This window comes from Sciurus carolinensis, chromosome 6, assembly GCF_902686445.1.
Source record: "Sciurus carolinensis chromosome 6, mSciCar1.2, whole genome shotgun sequence".
In the NCBI taxonomy this organism is placed as follows: domain Eukaryota; kingdom Metazoa; phylum Chordata; class Mammalia; order Rodentia; family Sciuridae; genus Sciurus; species Sciurus carolinensis.
Genome location: NC_062218.1, coordinates 22,832,020 through 22,844,785, shown reverse-complemented (window position 1 = coordinate 22,844,785; position 12,766 = coordinate 22,832,020). Strand labels below are relative to the sequence as shown.

The window sequence follows — 12,766 nt, the reverse complement described above, 5'->3', positions numbered from 1 at the left end:
ATTTCTGTAATAATTGTCTTGTATTCATAATTCACAAAAGACACTGAGGCTCAGCTGCATTGAGTGTATATGTATGTCTTTGTAGCCAAAATGGGTTTGAGCCAAGATAGTAACTGACTCTTAACATCAGGTATGTTTCATGTGCTGAATGGTCTCTAGAATGCCAAGGCATTTTTCCACTTAGAGAAAAGATAGAACATTAACATATGCAAGATTATATTTGACTTTTATGCTGTGCATTATAACTAATAAAACTGCTTACATTTTATATTATTTTCTATCACACTGTTACCACTTAACCTGAGAAGAATACACTCATTTATATTCCAAGGGCAGTTTGAGATTTGAATTAAACATAAGTGTACATAAGAAAGGCATCCCATGACGTTTTCCAGGAAGTCAGCTTCTAAGCACTTATTGACTAATATATTTTCTTCCCAGACAAATGATCAACTAAAATGCACTGTGTTGTCAATGGGAAGTAACTGAGTAGAGGGCACCCCACCTAGTATTTGCTACTGCAGCAACTTATCACATGTTATCATTTCATTTTCTGAACCTTAATTTTAAATCTTTTGTAATGAGTCAATTGATTATCTAATCTATATGACTCTTTTCAACCTTAAAGAAATTTAAAAGGAGCAAAATAATTATAGAACTCTGAGTACTAAGATCACAATCCTCAGGATTCCCTGTCTCAATTAATCGAATCTTTTGAAAAGTTTTAGTTATTTATTTATTTTTGTCTGCCACGTAGAAAACATTTTCATTTCAATCCTCCCAGGTGACCTATGGAATAAGGAGATGAGGACAAAGGTTTTACTGGCAATCTGGATGGACAGGAACATATGAGACTGAGAAGGCAGTTACTCTGTAGGCTTGCGTATCAGAGCAGCCAACCAATAGCAAGCCACCATGACTGGAGGGGGTGACACTGCAGGGGTATCTTGGAAATAAGGTGATTTTGTGGGTCTGCACTTCCTTCCTTCATGTGTATAAGTTTTCTGTGAGTTCTTTTTTCATAGCATTTAATGCCACCTAAATGTGATCACTTATCCCTATATTCACAGTTGTTATTTTAAACAAAGCCTACATGATTGCAAACAGGTCTGTCAACTGTTCCCTGTTGTCATTCTTGATATATTTGGGTGAACTTTTTCATAAAGCAACACATGAGTACCAGCTTATCCTCTGAGACTCAAACCACTAGACATTTTGTTGCAAAGCAAAGTTCACCTTTTAACAACATCTGCTTTCCTAAATCATCCCCTCTACTGCCTTTGTTCTCCTGACTCAGGTAAAACAGTGTCCACCAAGCTGGCACCAATTACTCTTTTTACCCCATGTTTTAGATGGTAGCCTCCTATTATCTTTTATGTCTCAGCTCTGAGAAAGTCCTTCCTTTTTAAACATCTGTCTAAAATTTCACAACTATTTACCCCCTGTAATTATCACATTTCATTTAATCAACATACTAATTACTGAAGCATATTATTACTTTTTATATCAATATATTTCTTTCTAGTGTATTGTATGCTCCATGAGAACAAAGATTGTATCTTATTCAATTTTGAATTCCAAATGTATGTGTTAAATATACGTTGAATTTTAAGATATAGAGAATAAGTCATAGAGAATTTGGGAGGTTAATAAAGAGTTCAGAGTTAAAGAATATATCTAGAGAAGTATACATATATACAGCAACAAATCCCACCATTATGTATAACTATAATGCACCCATTAAAAATATGAAAAGAAAAAATACATCTAAAGACCCCTGTGACACTTGAAACAATTGGCATTGTCTTGATTAATGCACACACTCATATTCATGAGAAATGTCTATGTGGTATATGTTTTTTATTTACACAGTTTCTTCCCATTTTTAATACAATGTTACCATGTAAATCCACATATTAAAATGCTCTTAAAAAGAAAATAATCTTATTAGGGTTAAATTTTATAAGAAAGTTTAAAACTCAAGATGATGATCTTGCTCCTTTTTTTTTTCTTTTTAATAATTATTACTGAATTGGTAAAGCAGAGAAGGGGATGGGTTGTAGCTCAGGGGCAGAACACTGTCCTAGTATGGGTAGGGTCCTGGGTTCAACCACCCAGCAACAACAACAGTACCCACAACAGGGATAAAGCAGTGAAAAATTCATATTCCTCAATAATGCTACAACTGTTTTCATTATTAGATAAAATTCTCAAGCATTTAATCTTACCTTTGCTTACTATTAAACGAAATTTTTTGATAAGAAATTGTCTAGCTTCCAGTGTTTTACACATCATAGCAGTTTATTTGCTGATCCAAGGTGATTTGGACTTTTTGTAACTATATTTCTTGCTGTAAAATAAAATATTAAAACTTGACTTGTGAGTTGCTAAGATTCTTTAGAAACACTCCCTTAAGAGAATGAGTTCTTCATAGAATGTTGTTTGAAAAGATGAATAGTTTTGCTGGAACATAGAAATCTTTGTTGTGATATATTTTTGTTTTGTTGTATTATAGTGATGTTTTTCTTCCAACAATCATTATTTGGAATATTAGTCAAAATGATTCAAAAACTGTGCTGAAATAAAAACAGAAAGAAAAATAGCAAATTAACAATGATAAAGTTCCAAAAGCAGAAACTAAAAGTAGTCAAAGGGGAAATATTAACTAAAATTGATAAAAGAAAACAAAATATATTGGCAAAATAATGTCACTTTAAGATATCAGAGTAAAATGAAAGACAGATAGGTTTGAATTTAATGACTGCTTGGTGACCTATATGATATAGATTGATTTTCTGAGTTTAACTTTTAAAAGAAAATGATCCATATTCCAAAAGAAGAATAAAGTCTAAGTTAAAGAAAACTTTACTCAAAAAAACCTTCCCAAGATTTTCCCATTGAACCAGCTATAGAATTTCTTACAAAATATTTTACCTTATAAGACTGGAAGAAAATAATAGGTTATTTTTGAGACATTTAATTATCATTAATGATAGATTAAACTTTATAAATCAAAAACTATTAATGAAATTTTATGTTAATTTAAAACACCTTTAGATATCTTGGATTCATCTATGGCTTGTAATATTCTAAGTCACCAGATAAGATACCATCATTAAATACATTAGAACTATAATTTTAATTCCCTCTGCTTTAAAAAATATTTCTATTGGTGATATAATTGTAAAATATATGGTTTCAGAAAACTGAGTAGGCACTATCAACATTTTAAATATTGGTTATTATAATTTTTAAAAAACATGAAAATAATCTATTTGTTTAGAAATAGCTTGTTTTCCTGTCCATTATCCATGAACTTGTCACTACTAAAAGTCAATTTTAACATTTTTTTCCTGAATCTCCATGTATTATAAGATCTTATCTATCAAACACATTAGATGTATTAACATGAAAGTCCTCTGTGTTATCAAAATAAATTTAAGCCATGTATCTCAGTTTTAAATCATTAAAAAGAATCACTATAGTCATATTTTGTGTAAAAGAAAAGATAGGTTTTCATTAACTCAAGTCACCTTATTTTCATGAATCATGCACAAATTCATTTTAACATTTATGGACATCTAATTAGGATTTAACAAGTTTTCTGATAATCCTACATTTGATCAATCTGTTTGTGTAATGATATTCATAAACTAAAGAAAAAATAAATTTTTTTGTGTACACATTTAGTTTTATTGTAACAAAGCAACTTGTACACTTTTAGCATTTAAAACTTAGCCTCATCTTTTCTTTCCAATGAAAACAAAAAGAAAATTTGAAAATAAACAAAATTACAATATAGAATGTCAATTCTAAATAAGATCCTATAGGTTCTGCTGATTTTCCTGAGTGACAGGACTCAAATCATGATTAGGAGAGAATTTTTAAAAAAATATTTTTAGTTGCAGATGGACACAGTATCTTTATTTGGTTTATTTTTAGTTTTATGGGGTGCTGGGGATGGAACCCAGTGCCTCACTGCTAGGTAGGCTCTCTACCACTGAGCCACAATCCAGCCCCAAATAATTTTATTTTTTTAAGTGTCATCTTAAACTGCAAGGATGTCTGTTAAACATCACAATTAAACATGCCAAAGGAGAAGCCATGTTGTCATAATGTCCACTTAACCCACCCAAACATCTCAAGCCCACACTTTGCTGACCTTCTGTAACTCCATTTTTTTAAAGTTTTTTTCCCTTTTTTTAAACAAGAAAAAGTAAACAGATGTATGCTGGTAAATGCTGACAATCCATATTCATAGAGAGACACAGGGTAATCTAGGAGCCCAGCATTCAGAGAAAAGAGGGGAAAAACTTGAGTTCTATGCCTTACTACACAGGAGCCTGGCACCCTTCAGTTTTCAACAGAGTGAAAGGAGCAGAAGGATTTCCATTTTTCCCACAGAGCACGGTGGTGTTGATCCCAAATTTTTAATTTTTTTTTGTTTGTTTTGAGACAGGAAGTGATAAAAATGAATTTAGAACATAAGGTTTAGAGATTCATTTTCCATTGTATTCTGTTCAAGGTATTTTCCCCAAAAATAATCTGAGGACCATGGTTTCAGAAAAGAGACCTCAATAACAGGGAGACTGAGCACAGGAAGGGTGGGTGAAAGACTGCAACTTGCTCCCAGGGACTGAATTTTAATAAAGGAAGGAAGGAAGGAAGGGAGGAGGTTGGAATCCATCAGTGCTCAATTAATCATCTTCTCCTTCATCCTCCTCGACTCCTCCCCTTCATCATCATCTTCTTCACCTTTATTCCCATCCCCTTCTTCATCGATATCTTCCAGCTCTTCTTCATCATCTTCATCTCTTCTTCTTTGTCTTCTTCATCATTTATATCAGGAACCAAGTAGTATTGTAATGGATTTGGCCAAATATCATCTTTGATGAACTCTCCTCAATCATGTGCACTGGCAGCAGCATGGTCAGTACACAGGTATAGAAGCTCTTTGGTTCTTCAGTCTGCCTCTTCCTGCTGGTTTTATTTTGCATTTGACTTGAACGTTTCGCCAAACCCTTTCCAGATTTCTTTTTGATGTCAGTGGACTTTGAAGATGGATCACTAATTTCATTCAGATGAAATTCCTTGGAGAGAAATTTAATTTTTTTTTTTTTTTTTTTTTTTTTTTGGGTGCTGGGGATAGAACCCAGGGCCTTGTGCTTACAAGGCAAGCACTCTACTGACTGAGCTATCTTCCCAGCCCCGAGAAATTTAATTTTAATGTAAGGATTTTCATCAAAATAAAAATCTATTCTGTACCCTGATTTGACATCTTCTAATTCTGTCTCTTCAGCTCTGGTCAGATAATGCAGTGCCCTTCATCTTCCTCCCCAAGCAGTGCAGACCCTTGTGGATCATTGAAAAATGTTGTAACCCCCAAATTTGGGATTAGGGTGATTAATTCTGAGCACTTCTGAATAAATGGTTGGTGGAATTTGTTATATTTTTGTTCTACTTTCAATATCTCCTTGATGGTTCGTTCATTAAGTCTGTCTATTTCATTTTGTACTTCAATATATTCAATTGCTGCTTCTTGTTCTTTTTCACCCTCTGGCAAACCCAGAGAGGCCAATGAATCTGCCTTCCTTTGGTCAGGAGGCAGTTTGGTTTCATTTTTTGAGACTGGAGTGAAAATAGGTGTTTGGGGGCCATCCTATGAGGGAAGTCAAGGAGCAGATCCATGGATCCCAGCTCACCAGGGAGAAGCAGAGAGAGAGAGAGAGAGAGACAGGGAAAAAAGAAAAAACAAAACAAAACAAAACAAAACAAAACAAAACTTTTAAGTGTCTTATTAAACAATAAGTGATCATGAAGCAAAATTTGTTCAAAATAAGACATAAAATACATTAATAAAAGAAATTATATGCCCAACACTCAATTTAGGGGGAAAAACTTGCCTCTTTATTTGTAAATCCTTGAATCTAATTACTTTCCTTATCCTAGTCTCTGCCCTTCCTACTCAGAGATAAACTTTTTCCATACTTTTTTGATTTGTTCTCAAATATGTAAGCATCTATAGATAGTGTAACTTTGTTTTTCATGTTGTAAAATATTTACTAATAACATCTTTGGTATATTTATCTGAAACTATAAATTTATGCTAAAATTGTTCTTAATATTTGTGTCATTGTTTTAACTGTTGCTCATTGACTTTTAGTATTTTGCATTATTTATTATACAAATATTTTCTGATTTACCTAAGTGTTCTATTATTAATGACTCCATTTTTTTTCTATGACAAACTATAGAACCATGAATATTTTGGCAAAAAACCATAGTGCAAATGTGTAGATAGTTTTTCAATAGAATTTTTGCATTATAGATTATGTGCTACATAACAGAAATAAAAGCTAGTTTGGAACTTTAGCAGACTATAACTGTACTTTCATTTTGTATCCTCATTTGTCTTTAAGACAGAGCTCGACGTAATAGTTTATTTGCTATTACTTTGTACATTAAGGAAACAGAAGTAAATGAAATAGATTCTTCTAGCTGGACAGTTTTTTACAAATTCTATGTAATTAATGCTTCTGGCCTAAGAAGGAAGTATTCCCCCACTGACTTCCTCTACCTTTGAGTCTAACCCACTGCATGTTACCTCCCCATGTCTATGGGTGGACCGTGCCTTTACTCAACAGGGCTGATAAACCCACTCCTCTTAATGTTATCAGTGCATTCTGAGGTGGACACTGTACATAGGACAAGCTGGTTTTGAGTGAAGCCCAATTAGAATTTGTCTGAGGCCAAGGAAGGCTGACTTTCACAGAAGACTTTGGTCAGAGGAAAGGGCCAAATTCCAGAGACAGGTAGTGTTAAGGGGATTTGAAGTGAGATCTAAATTCATCCAGTAAAATATTGCTTTTTATCTTTACCAGACTTGATATGAATAATTGAAAGCATTGTAGGTCTAAAATGGTGTTATATTTTTAATTATTTCTGATGGCTATTAAACATTTAAGACTTTCCTTAGGAAACAAATGATTTAGGTTGAATCATATGAAAGAATTCATATTCAACACTTTTTGATACACAACAAAAGTAAATTCACAGATTTCAACATAATTGTTTTGTTACCATATTTGTCTTTAAATTTATTGTTTAATAACTTATTATCCATTCATGACAGTATTTTTTATTAATTAATTTATTTTTTCAGTGCTAGAGATTGAATCTGGGCACACACACATTCTAAGCATACATTTTACCACTTAACTGTACCCTGGTCCTAAAACAGTTACTTTTATATTACAGTCATTTAATGGCTGATCATTATATATATATATATATATATATATATATATATATATATATACTGTTTTTGATTAATGATATTTCTAAATTTTAATGTAGTTGAATTCATCTTTTGTAAATTACTATTTATCACTTCATGACTGGGTATTGATAATAAATGGATACTCAGAAATGAAGCTTTAATTTTTAGAAAAATAGTCTTAAGATAATAAAAACTGTTGATTTCATAGGTAAATTTCATTAGATATGGGACTTCATGTGCATTAGCATCATCTAATGTCCCATTTATTTGAGTATTTTTTTTTAATTTTTGATTTTTTTTCAGAAAATATATGTGTAACTCTAATTAGAAATGTAACCTGAAATTTAACCTGGACTGCTCTAATGACTGTCTATAAATTATGCTTCCAAAGTTTTAATTTTGTTATAAGTGTGTATACGATTGATTTTTCATTCAGAATTTTTAAAGAACAAAATAAATAAGAAATAAAAAAGACAAAAGCAGAGCATGATGAACCACTGTCTACCACCCAAAATAAGTACAATATTATGTGAAATACAGAAGTCATCCCCTTATGCTGAGTCCAAAGATAACTGCTATCATATTTCTCAAGAAAAATTTATATTTAAAGTACATGGAATCATTGTCAAAACATTTGAAAATGCTCACTAACTGATAAAATGATATAATTGCATTTAGTTTTATTCTTATATGTCACCACAAATTTTATCAGGAAGAAAGTACTCACTTTATCCTTAATAGGCATTTAATGGAGTTCAAGAAAAATATAAATAAATAAATAAAGTATATGGAATCATACAGATGGAAAGTGTGTTATGTATTATTTATCTGACTTACTTTGCTAACATTACTTTATCCATCTAGCATAAATTTGTATTTTTGTCATTATTCATTACTATCTGATTCTACTGCAATTTTTCATTATTCATATTTCATGCTGATGGCCTTTTTGTGAGGTTTCGGCTTTTGGTGTTCAGCTTTTGTCTATTACAAATACTTTGTTCAATATTTCTATCTATGTCATTTTGGGAACATATAAGTAATTTTATTTTGGAGATATATATCAGAGATTGGATTTTTAAAATGATATGGAATTCCATACTTAAAAGGGTTTTCAAAAGTGATGGCCTCACCATATATTGCAAGGGAGGGGGTTATGAAAAATGGCAGAATGAGACAGACAGCATTACCCTATGGACATGTATGATTACACAAATGGTGTGAATCTACATCGTGCACAACCATAGAAACGAAAAGATGTACTCCATTTGTGTACGATGAATCAAAATGCAGTCTGTAAAAGTAAAAAAATAAAAATAAAAATAAAAATTCTGTCCTCTGTGGTAATTTGTGCAGTGCTATTATATTCTGGCTAATTCCACTTCCTTGTTGCTTAGTGAGATTGACTACCTTCTGAAGGGCTTACTTGACAATTTGGATTTCTTGATACTATGAAATACCTATTTAAAATCCTCTCTAAACCAGGTGTGGTGGCACATGCCGGTAATTCTAGTGAGTTTGGGAGGGTAAGACAGGAGAATCATAAGTCAGAGGTCCGAGTAGGTACTTTAGTGAGACCCTATCTCAAAACAATTTTTTTTGAAAATTTTGTTTTATATAGAGACAGGGTCTTTCTGAGTTGCTTAGTCTCACAAAGTTGCTGAGGCTGGCTTTGAACTCTCCATCCTCCTCCCTTAGCCTCCCAACTACTGGGATTACAGACATGCACCACCACACCCAGCCAGCCACAAAGCAAAATTTTTCAAAAGATGCTGGAGAACTAGTTAAGTGGTAGAGTACCTCTGGGTTCAATCCCCAGTACCACATTAAATAAATGAAAAAAATAAATATCTTCTCCAGTGTTTTTTAATAGGTTCCCATTTTCTTATTACTGACTAGAATTATATATAAACATCTCCATATTTAACTAAATATCTATATTTTTATGATTATTGTATCTATATCATATATAAATATCTTGATAAGATATGTGCCTTCTCTTAGATTCTCATATATTGTGCATACATTTCTTGACTGCATTTGCAGACTTTTGTAGGTGAATTTTGACAGAATTTCTTAATTTTAATGAAGTCTAATTCATGTCTGTTTTCTTTATTGTTAGTGCTTTCTTCTTCCTGTTTAAGAAATATTTTTGTCTATCTCAACATCATACAAACAGTCTTCTAGGTTGTTCTTAAGAGTTTTATTGTTTTATCTTTCACATGTATTTCTACAGTAAGATATTGATTAAAACTAGTATTCATGGTTTCTATATTCACATTAAATTGAACCGGTATCATGAATTAAAATTTTGTGTTTCTTATTTCTAATTGAAATGACATGATTTTCAAGTCACCTCTTTCTATAAATCAGTTCTTCAAGTTCAGCTGCTACTTCTAAGCATTGTGTTCAGCTCAACAAGTCTAATTATGTTTGCATCAATTCCATACTGTTTATGACTAGTTTTATCAAAAATCTATTTTCCCCTATTTTATGTTCAATAAATTCATTCAGGATTTTTTTAGTTGCTGTATTGCCACATTTCTTTAGCATCAGCTTGTAAAATCCTTTCTTCTTCTACTTTTCCACAGATTGACATGCCAGGATTTTATTTAGTACTGCATTAAATCTATAGTTCAATTACAACAGAAATTGATGTAGAATAGTGTCCCACTTATTTTCTTTTCTAATATTATTCTCAGAAACTTTAGAAGTTTTTTTTCTTTCTTTTTGTTTTTGTTTTTGTACTATAGATTGAACATAGAGGCACTCAACCACTGAGCCACATCTCCAGTCTTATTTTTATTTAGCATTTTTATTTTGAGACAGGGTGTCATTAAGTTGTTTAGGGCCTTGCTAAATTGTTGAGGTTTACCTCCTGCTGTAATCCTCCTCCTGTTTCAGCCTCCCTAGTCACTGGATTACCAGTATGCATCACTGCACCCAATTTAGAAGACTTTTTTTAGGTTTAGCATTATTAAATAATTACAATATAAATAAATTATAATAATTTCAAACTACTTAATAGTACTCTTTTGTATTTATTTATTTATTATTGTAAACAAATGGGATACAACTTGTTTCTCTGGTTGTACATGAGTAGAGGTGTACCATTTGTGTAATACATTTACATAGGTGAATGATGTTTGATTCATTCTGTTATTTTTCCTATCCCCCCACTCCTCCCACCCCTCTTTTCCCTCCTTAAAGTCCCTCCTTCCTCCATTCTTGCCTCCCTCCCACCTCCCATTATGTGTCATCATCCGCTTAAGAGTAGGATCATTCTTCCTTTGGTATTTTGAGATTGGGTTATCTCACTTTGCATGATATTCTCTAATTTCATCCATTTGCCTGCAAATACTGTAATTTTATTATTCTTTATGACTGAGTAATATTCCATTGCATATATATATCACAGGTTCTTTATCCATTCATCAATTGAAGTACATCTAGGTTGGTTCCACAATTTGACTATTGTGAATTCAGCAACTATGAACATTGATGTGACTGCATCTCATTAGTATGCTAATTTTAAGTCCTTTGGGTATAGGCCAAGGAATGGGATAGCTGGGTCAAATGGTGGTTCTATTCCAAGTTTTCTGAGGAATCTCCATACTGCTTTCCAGAGTGGCTGCACTGATTTGCAACCCCACCAGCAATGTATGAGTGTACCTTTTTCCCCACATCCTCACCAACACCTAGTTAGTATTCTTGATAATCGCCATTCTAATTGGGGTGAGATGAAATCTTAGGGTAGTTTTGATTTGCGTTTCCCTTATTATTAGGGATGTTGAACATTTTTTCATATATCTGTTGATTGCTTGTAGATCTTCTACTGTAAAGTGTCTGTTCATTTCCTTAGCCATTTGTTGATTGGATTATTTGTATTCTTGGTGTAGAGTTTTTTGAGTTCTTTATATATTCTTGAGATTAGTGTTCTATCTGAAGTATGAGTGGCAAACATTTTCTCCCACTCTGTAGGCTCTCTCTTCGCATTGCTGATAGTTTCCTTTCCTGAGAGAAAGCTTTTTAGTTTGAATCTATCCCCGTTATTGATTCTTGCTTTTATTTCTTGTGCTTTGGGAATCATGTTAAGGAAATCTGATCCTAAGCCGACATGATGAAGATTTGAACCTACTTTTTCTTCTATAAGGTGCAGGGTCTCTGGTCTAATTCCAAGGTCCTTGATCCATTTTGAGTTGAGTTTTGTGCAGGGTGAGAGACAGGGGTTTATTTTCATTCTCCTGCAAATGGATTTCCAGTTTTCCCAGTACCATTTGTTGAACAGGCTGTCTTTTCTCGATTGCATGTTTTTGGCACCTTGTCTAGTATGAGAAAAATGTATTTATTTGGGTTTATCACTATGTCCTCTATTCTGTACGTTGATCTACCTATCTATTTTGGTGCCAATATCATGCCATTTTTGTTACTATTGCTTTGTAGTATAGGTGAAGTTCTGGTATTGCGATACCTCCTGCTTCACTCTTCATGCTAAGGATCGCTTTAGCTATTCTGGGTCTCTTATTCTTCCAGACAAATTTCATGATGGTTTGCTCTATTTCTGTGAGGTACATCATTGGGTTTTTAAAATTTTGAAATTGCATTGAATCTGTATAGCACTTTTGGTAGTATGGCCATTGTGACAATATTAATTCTACTTATCCAAGAACATGGGAGATCTTTCCATCTTCTAAAGTTTTCTTTAATTTCTTTCCTTAGTGTTCTCTAGTTCTCATTGTAGAGGTCTTTCACCTCTTTTGTTAGGTAGATTCCCAAGTATTTTATTTTTTTGAGGCTATTGTGAATGGGGTAGTTTTCCTAACTTCTCTTTCTGAGAATTCATCACTTATGAATAAAAATGCATTCGATTTATGAGCATTGGTCTTATATCCTGCTACTTTACCGAATTCATTTATGAATTCTAAAAGTTTTCTAGTGGAATTTCCCAGTTCCTCTAAAAACATAATCATGTCATCAGCAAATAGGGATAGTTTGAGTTCTTCTTTTCCTATTCATATCCCTTTAATTTCTTTGGTTTGTCTAATTGCTCTGGCTAGATTTTCCATGAATATGTTGAATAGAAGTGGTGAAAGAGGACATCCCTGCCTTGTTCCAGTTTTTAGGGGGAATGATTTCAGTTTTTCACCATTTAGAATGATATTGGCCATGAACTTAGCATAGATAGCCTTTACAATATTGAGGAATGTTCTCACTAGTGTTTTGAGCATGAAGGGGTGCTGTATTTTATTAAATGCTTTTTCTGCATCTATTGAAATAGTCATGTGATTCTTGACTTTAACTCTTGACTTTTAATCTGTTGATATGGTGAATTACATTTATTGAGTTCTGGATATTGAACCAACCTTGCATTCCTGGGATAAAACCCACTTGATCTTGGTGCACTATCTTTTTAATGCAATTTTCTATGTGATCTGCTAAAATTTTGTTGAGAATTTTTGCATCAATGTTCATTAAGGATATTGGTCT

General features: G+C 32.7%; 1 pseudogene; it reads right to left on the bottom strand.

The window, feature by feature from the left end:
• Window positions 1-4,697: 4,697 nt before the first annotated feature.
• LOC124986997 (protein SET-like) lies at window positions 4,698-10,214 on the bottom strand (annotated as a pseudogene).
• Window positions 10,215-12,766: the final 2,552 nt, after the last annotated feature.